A 5,539-nucleotide genomic window follows, 5' to 3' on the forward strand; every position below is an offset into this window, starting at 1 on the left:
GAAAAGGCGGGTATATTTAACAACACCTATAGTATTAATAAAACAAGGCACATGAAAATTATAAAAATAATAGAAAAGGTGGATATAAAGGAAAATTGAAAACCCAACCGTATAAGCCACCCCCTGTTGGAAGGTTAACCCAAATTTTAGTTACAAGGAAGAGTCATAAATTAGGGATAAGAAATGATAGAAGTTCTAAAGTTGTGATGTTTGGAATTTCTGGAGTTAATCATGATTTTTCTAGATGTTTCAATGTTCAAAGAACCTTATAATTACCTAAATAAATGATGATGTATTGTGGTGGCTATAAAAGCCATGTAGTGTAATGAGTTTTGTGTGAGAAAAAGAAATTAGAAATTAGAAGTCTTTTCAAGTTTTAAAAACCTCTCCGCTCTCCTACATTTCTCTATCCCTCTTCCTCCTACAAATTGGTACCAGAGCCGTGTTGAAGTTTTGTCAATATGGCGAATGCAAATGCAAATGGTCACAACTTGGCTTCACTAATTCCTCGATTTGGTGGTGATAATTACGACTACTGGAGCAACAATATGAAGGTGTTGTTGAAGGCTTTGGAGCTATGGAATATTGTTGAAGCAGGCTACGAAGAGACGGATAATGAAGCTGCGTTAACTCAAGCGCAGTTGAATACTTTGAGGGAAAACCGAAAGAAGGACAAGAAGGCACTCTTCCACATCTATCAAACCATTGAGATGCAAGTATATGAAAGAGTTGCGAAAGCCGAGAATGCAAAGCAAGCATGGGATATGATTGAGAATGCCTACAGAGGTAAGGAGAAGGTAAAGAAGTTTCGTCTGCAATCTTTGGAAAGAATTTGAAAAGTTGGAGATGAAAGAAGATGCACTACTAGAATTATGCTCATTACACACCATTTTTTGCCCACCCTTTGGAATTGGTGGCCATAGATATAAAGTTGCTACTCTTACTATTTTTTGGTGGCTTTACAGTGGGATGCTACTGATATCAGTGGCCTAAAAAAAATCAGCCACCAATATTGGTGTCTTAACTAACTTTATTTCTTAAAAATACTTTTTTTGTGCATTTGTGATTAACTAGGCACCAATACAATTTATTGAACACCAATAAAACAAATAAAAAAACCATTAAACCTCTCTCCCCTTCACAAAAGTCCAACTCCTCCCCTTCATTCCCTCCGCTCGCTTCCCCTTTCATTCTCTCTCTCCTCCCTCCCGTATACTCTTCTCTTTCATGCAGCAGCGGCTCCGTCCTCCGGTCACCAACGAGCGTCAAACTATACCTTTAGAATCTTCTTTCCTTCCTCTTTCCAACCCTCAAGTTAGTTTCTCCAAATTTGTAGTCGAATTTTCTCAATTTCAGATCTAAGAAACGGTGACCATGGGTATTCCGACCAATTTCCAGCGAAGTTTGCCTGAATTGGACCTCAACCAAGAGGTAAAAATGATCCTCTCCTCATGGTTGTTCCTAGTGTAAGTGATTTCTCAAAATAAAAACTTTCAGTTTTTGGATCGATTCTAGATTTCAAATTTTAATTCCATTTTCTGTATGCATGCCGAAGATTGGGGACAAGGAAGGTGAATCAAGGTTGTTTCCAACCTGGGCCGAGAAGAATGGAAGCCTTGGAAGGTTGTGGGTGAAAATTAAGGTGAAGAGGGTTCTTCTAAAAAAATTAAGGTGAACAGGGTGATTTTCTCCTTAACCACAACTATCACATTTTATCCCTTACTTGGAATTTTTTTAAAATTCCCAGGATCTGCAGTTGCAATACTTTTGATGGACAAATTAAAAAAGAAGCAACTGCTTTTATAAAGCTTTTGTAGTATCAAGCACAGTAAATATATTAGCACTAGAAAGTGAGGAAATCCACTTTCTTTGGTCAAGTTAGATTCTCTACTATGACTACTATTTTTATCTCTAAACAAATTTTTAATGGTATATATGATATAAAAGGGTAAATTTAACTATTTTGGTTTCTCTTTTCTCACGCTTTGGTGCCTCGAGTTTTAATTTTTCATAGCTGTGTTGAGTTTTTTTCCAGTTACAATTCGGGAGCCATTGGCAACTTCTAAGGGACCAAAATTGTTTTCAAGTCAAAATACAGGAACCAAATCGTAACTAGACTAGGAGATCACATTACCAAAGTAGGAAAGTTCCTTACTTGATTCATAGTTTGGCAACATAATATGTATGTAGGATGTTGTTTTAGAACCGCTTGGTAAGTGTTAAATACATCCTATAACATGACTGACTAACAAGCATGGTCGTTCAGATATACATGCAATTGAGATCACTGACCAAATCAGATTTCTTTTATATTGAAGCAAATCTTGACTATTGGGTGTTTGTGAAAGTTCCCCAGAGAGTTAGAAACAAGGACATGACGCAAATCTGAATGTAGGCTGTTTTGGTATGTGTGTGTACGTATAGGGGTGTTATATTGATATGACATGCTGCCTAATTTATCTATTTTTGGATTGCTAGATCAAAGAAGGAAGTTCAATTTATCAAGGATCAAGGTTTGGACTGCTAGACAGCACGTTGCCTTCGGTTTGAGGTATGGAAGTCTCGTGCTTGCAATCTGGCCGCTTACGTGTTTAAATTTCTGGTTTATCAATATGCTCAAGATTTGGTTAGCAGGTAGTTATGCTAATAAATTAAAGTTCCTTTAAGCATATGGTTGGTAGTCTTGGTGCCGTCCAGATTTGTGTAAAAATCTAGAGCCATCTGCATGGTCCTATGTTAATGAGCTGCAAGTAAAACTTCAGTAACAATGTGTTTTTGTATTTCTTTCTAGCGTTCAGCTCTTTGTGCTCGAAATTTGGCGATCAGGACTTGCCTTTGATTTTATTCAGTGCAGCTGAGTTTTGCATCGATTTGTTCATCTTCTTCCAGATTTCTATTCCATTTTTTTTGTTTTATATTGTTTTGGGATATGTGAATGTAATTTTTTGGGTATTTCTTTGCTTCAATTCTCTCTAATTTTTTGCTGTTTAGTTTGAACTCCCATTGCAGCATCATCATCTGCTCTTGCTGCTGCTGCCTTTGACTGGTATTTCCCTATTTGCTGCCCAAACAACAGTTCTTTCAAATACTACTTGCTCTCATATACTACTTCCTTGGAGTACCATATACCTATATAGTAGTTTGAAAGCTGACCTGGTTTGAAGAAACCTAGCTCAAACATCCCACCTGGAAAGACAATGGTTTGATCGCCAAAGAGAGATTGGCATGACATGATTAAGCTCTTTGGAAACAGAGTGTTCAAACACTTTTCAAAGTTTGAGTCCCAACATTTGTTCAAAATTGTATTAAAGATTAGTCATGCAAATTTGTAGTATATTCTTATATCAAAGATCTTACAATTTGTTTCCTCACCAAAAAAAAAAAGAATAAAAAAAGTGAAATATTCCTATTCAAATCTGGGTGCCCACACGGGGGATCCTTTTTTTTTAATATTATTTTGCAACTTTGCCACCGATGTGAACATGGGTGGCACTGCAGGAAAGGCACCAATGCAATATTGGTAGCCATTGTTACAATAGAGTCCTCTACATAGGTCACACTCTCTAGTTTAGTGGGTGATTGGTGGCCATAGAGGTTTGCCACCAATGTGAGTGGCAACACTTGATGATAGCCACCAAATGAAAAGGGTGGCTTATAGCCAAATTTCTAGTAGTGATGAGACAATCAAAGACTACTTTATCAGAGTTACCTCAATCGTTAATCAAATGCCTTCAAATGGGGAGATTCTCGAAGAAGCAAGAATTGTTGAGAAAATTCTCCGTAGCTTACCGGCGAAATTCGATTATGTTGTGGCTGCCATCGAAGAGTCAAATGATATTTCAACTTTTTCTATGGAAGAGGTACAAGGAAAATTGGAGGCACATGAGATCAAAATTAATTTGAGGAATCCTCCTGCTACTCAACCTCAAGCACTCAAGTCTCAAGTTGCAACTAGGGGAGGCAATGGCAATCAAGCTTTGAGCCCTAATCAAAGCTTTGGATGTGGAAGAGGTGGAAGAGGCGGACGAGGTAGAGGAAGATATTTGAATGGTAGAGGCACTAATTCTTATGGCAATGAACGAGGCTCATCAAACAACTCCAATAATGAAGGTGAAAGAACTTTCAATTTGTACCGAGGAAGAGGACGTGTTTTTCAAAGAGGAAGAGGACGTGGCACTCCATAATGCTACTACTGCAACAAACCTCGGCACAAGATCAAAGAATGTCAGTTAAAAAAGGCAGATGATGAAAAACAATATGGAGCAGGCTATATGCATCAAACCAACTCTGGAGATGGTGATTATAAAGAAACTTTATTGCTTGCATGTCATGGAGATCAAATGAATGATGTGTGGTATTTAGATAGTGGAGCTAGCAAGCATATGACAGGTAACAAAAACCTTTTTTCTGCCCTCTATAAGTTTGATCAGGGTCAAGTGAGAATTGGTGATGATAGAGCCTATAAAATTGAGGGAATTAGTGAGGTGCCTTTCAAATCAAAAACTGGAACAATTGAGAAGGTTTCTGAAGTATATTATGTTCCTGGTTTGAAGAGTAATTTATTAAGTATGGGCCATCTGTTGAGGAAGGGTTATGATATTCGCCTCCGTGGTGATTTTTGTCTTCTCAAAAAGGAGGATAAATTTGTTGCCAAGTTTGGACTTGTTGAAATAACTTGTTTCCTTTGAAACTCCAGACAACAAAACTATCTTGCTTTGTGAGCGCTGAAAAAGAAGTCTCAAAGTTATGGCATGATAGATATGGCCATTTAAATTATGGAAGTTTGAAGTTGCTGTCAAACAAAAGAATGGTACATGAGCTGCCTCAAATTGATCCAGTGGATGGCGTTTGTGAAGATTGTCAATTTGGTAAGCAACATAGAAGTTCATTTCCTCCAGAGTCTTCCTGGCGAGCAAAAGAAGCCGTTAGAGCTTATTCATTCTGACTTGTGTGGTCCACTGCCAGTAGCATCTTTTGGAGGTAATCTATATTTCATTACATTTATTGATGATTTCTCAAGAAAAGTTTGGGTTTACTTCCTCAAAGAAAAAACTGAAGCATTTCAAGCCTTTAAAGATTTCAAGGCCGAAGTTGAAAAGTTTGTAGGCTTTCAAATCAAAAGTTTGAGGACAGATCGTGGTGGAGAGTATCTCTCCAATGAATTTCAAAAATATTGCAAAGATCATGGAATAAAGCACCAGTTGACAGCCCGATATACACTGCAACAAAATGGTGTGAGCGAAAGAAAGAACCGAACAATCATGGAGATGGTGAGATGAATGCTCAAGAAGAAAAGATTACAACAAGAACTTTGGGCAGAAGCTGTTTCCTGTGCTGCATATTTAATCAACAGATCATCAACAAAGAGTTTGAAGGATTGCACACCTTATGAAGCATGGTATGGAGTGAAGCCGAGAGTGCAACATTTGAAGATTTTCGGTTATGTTGCCTATTCCCATGTTCCAAAGGAGTTCAGAAACAAGCTCGACAATAAGGCAGAAAAGTGCATTTTCATTAGATATAGTGAAAGGAGCAAGGC

The 5,539-nt window shown here is 37.7% G+C and overlaps 1 long non-coding RNA gene across 1 annotated transcript; it reads left to right on the forward strand.

Annotated features, from left to right (window-relative positions):
• The first annotated feature begins 1,389 nt into the window (after positions 1 to 1,389).
• LOC103961598 lies at positions 1,390 to 3,413 on the forward strand. The gene is made up of 3 exons (XR_007257254.1): positions 1,390 to 1,431; positions 1,556 to 1,671; positions 2,479 to 3,413. It is a non-coding gene; the product is annotated as an uncharacterized LOC103961598 (long non-coding RNA).
• Positions 3,414 to 5,539: the final 2,126 nt, after the last annotated feature.

This window comes from the organism of the source record quoted next, unplaced genomic scaffold (genome assembly GCF_019419815.1).
Source record: "Pyrus x bretschneideri cultivar Hongxiangsu unplaced genomic scaffold, Pyrus_bretschneideri_v1 Contig166, whole genome shotgun sequence".
NCBI classification, from domain to species: domain Eukaryota; kingdom Viridiplantae; phylum Streptophyta; class Magnoliopsida; order Rosales; family Rosaceae; genus Pyrus; species Pyrus x bretschneideri.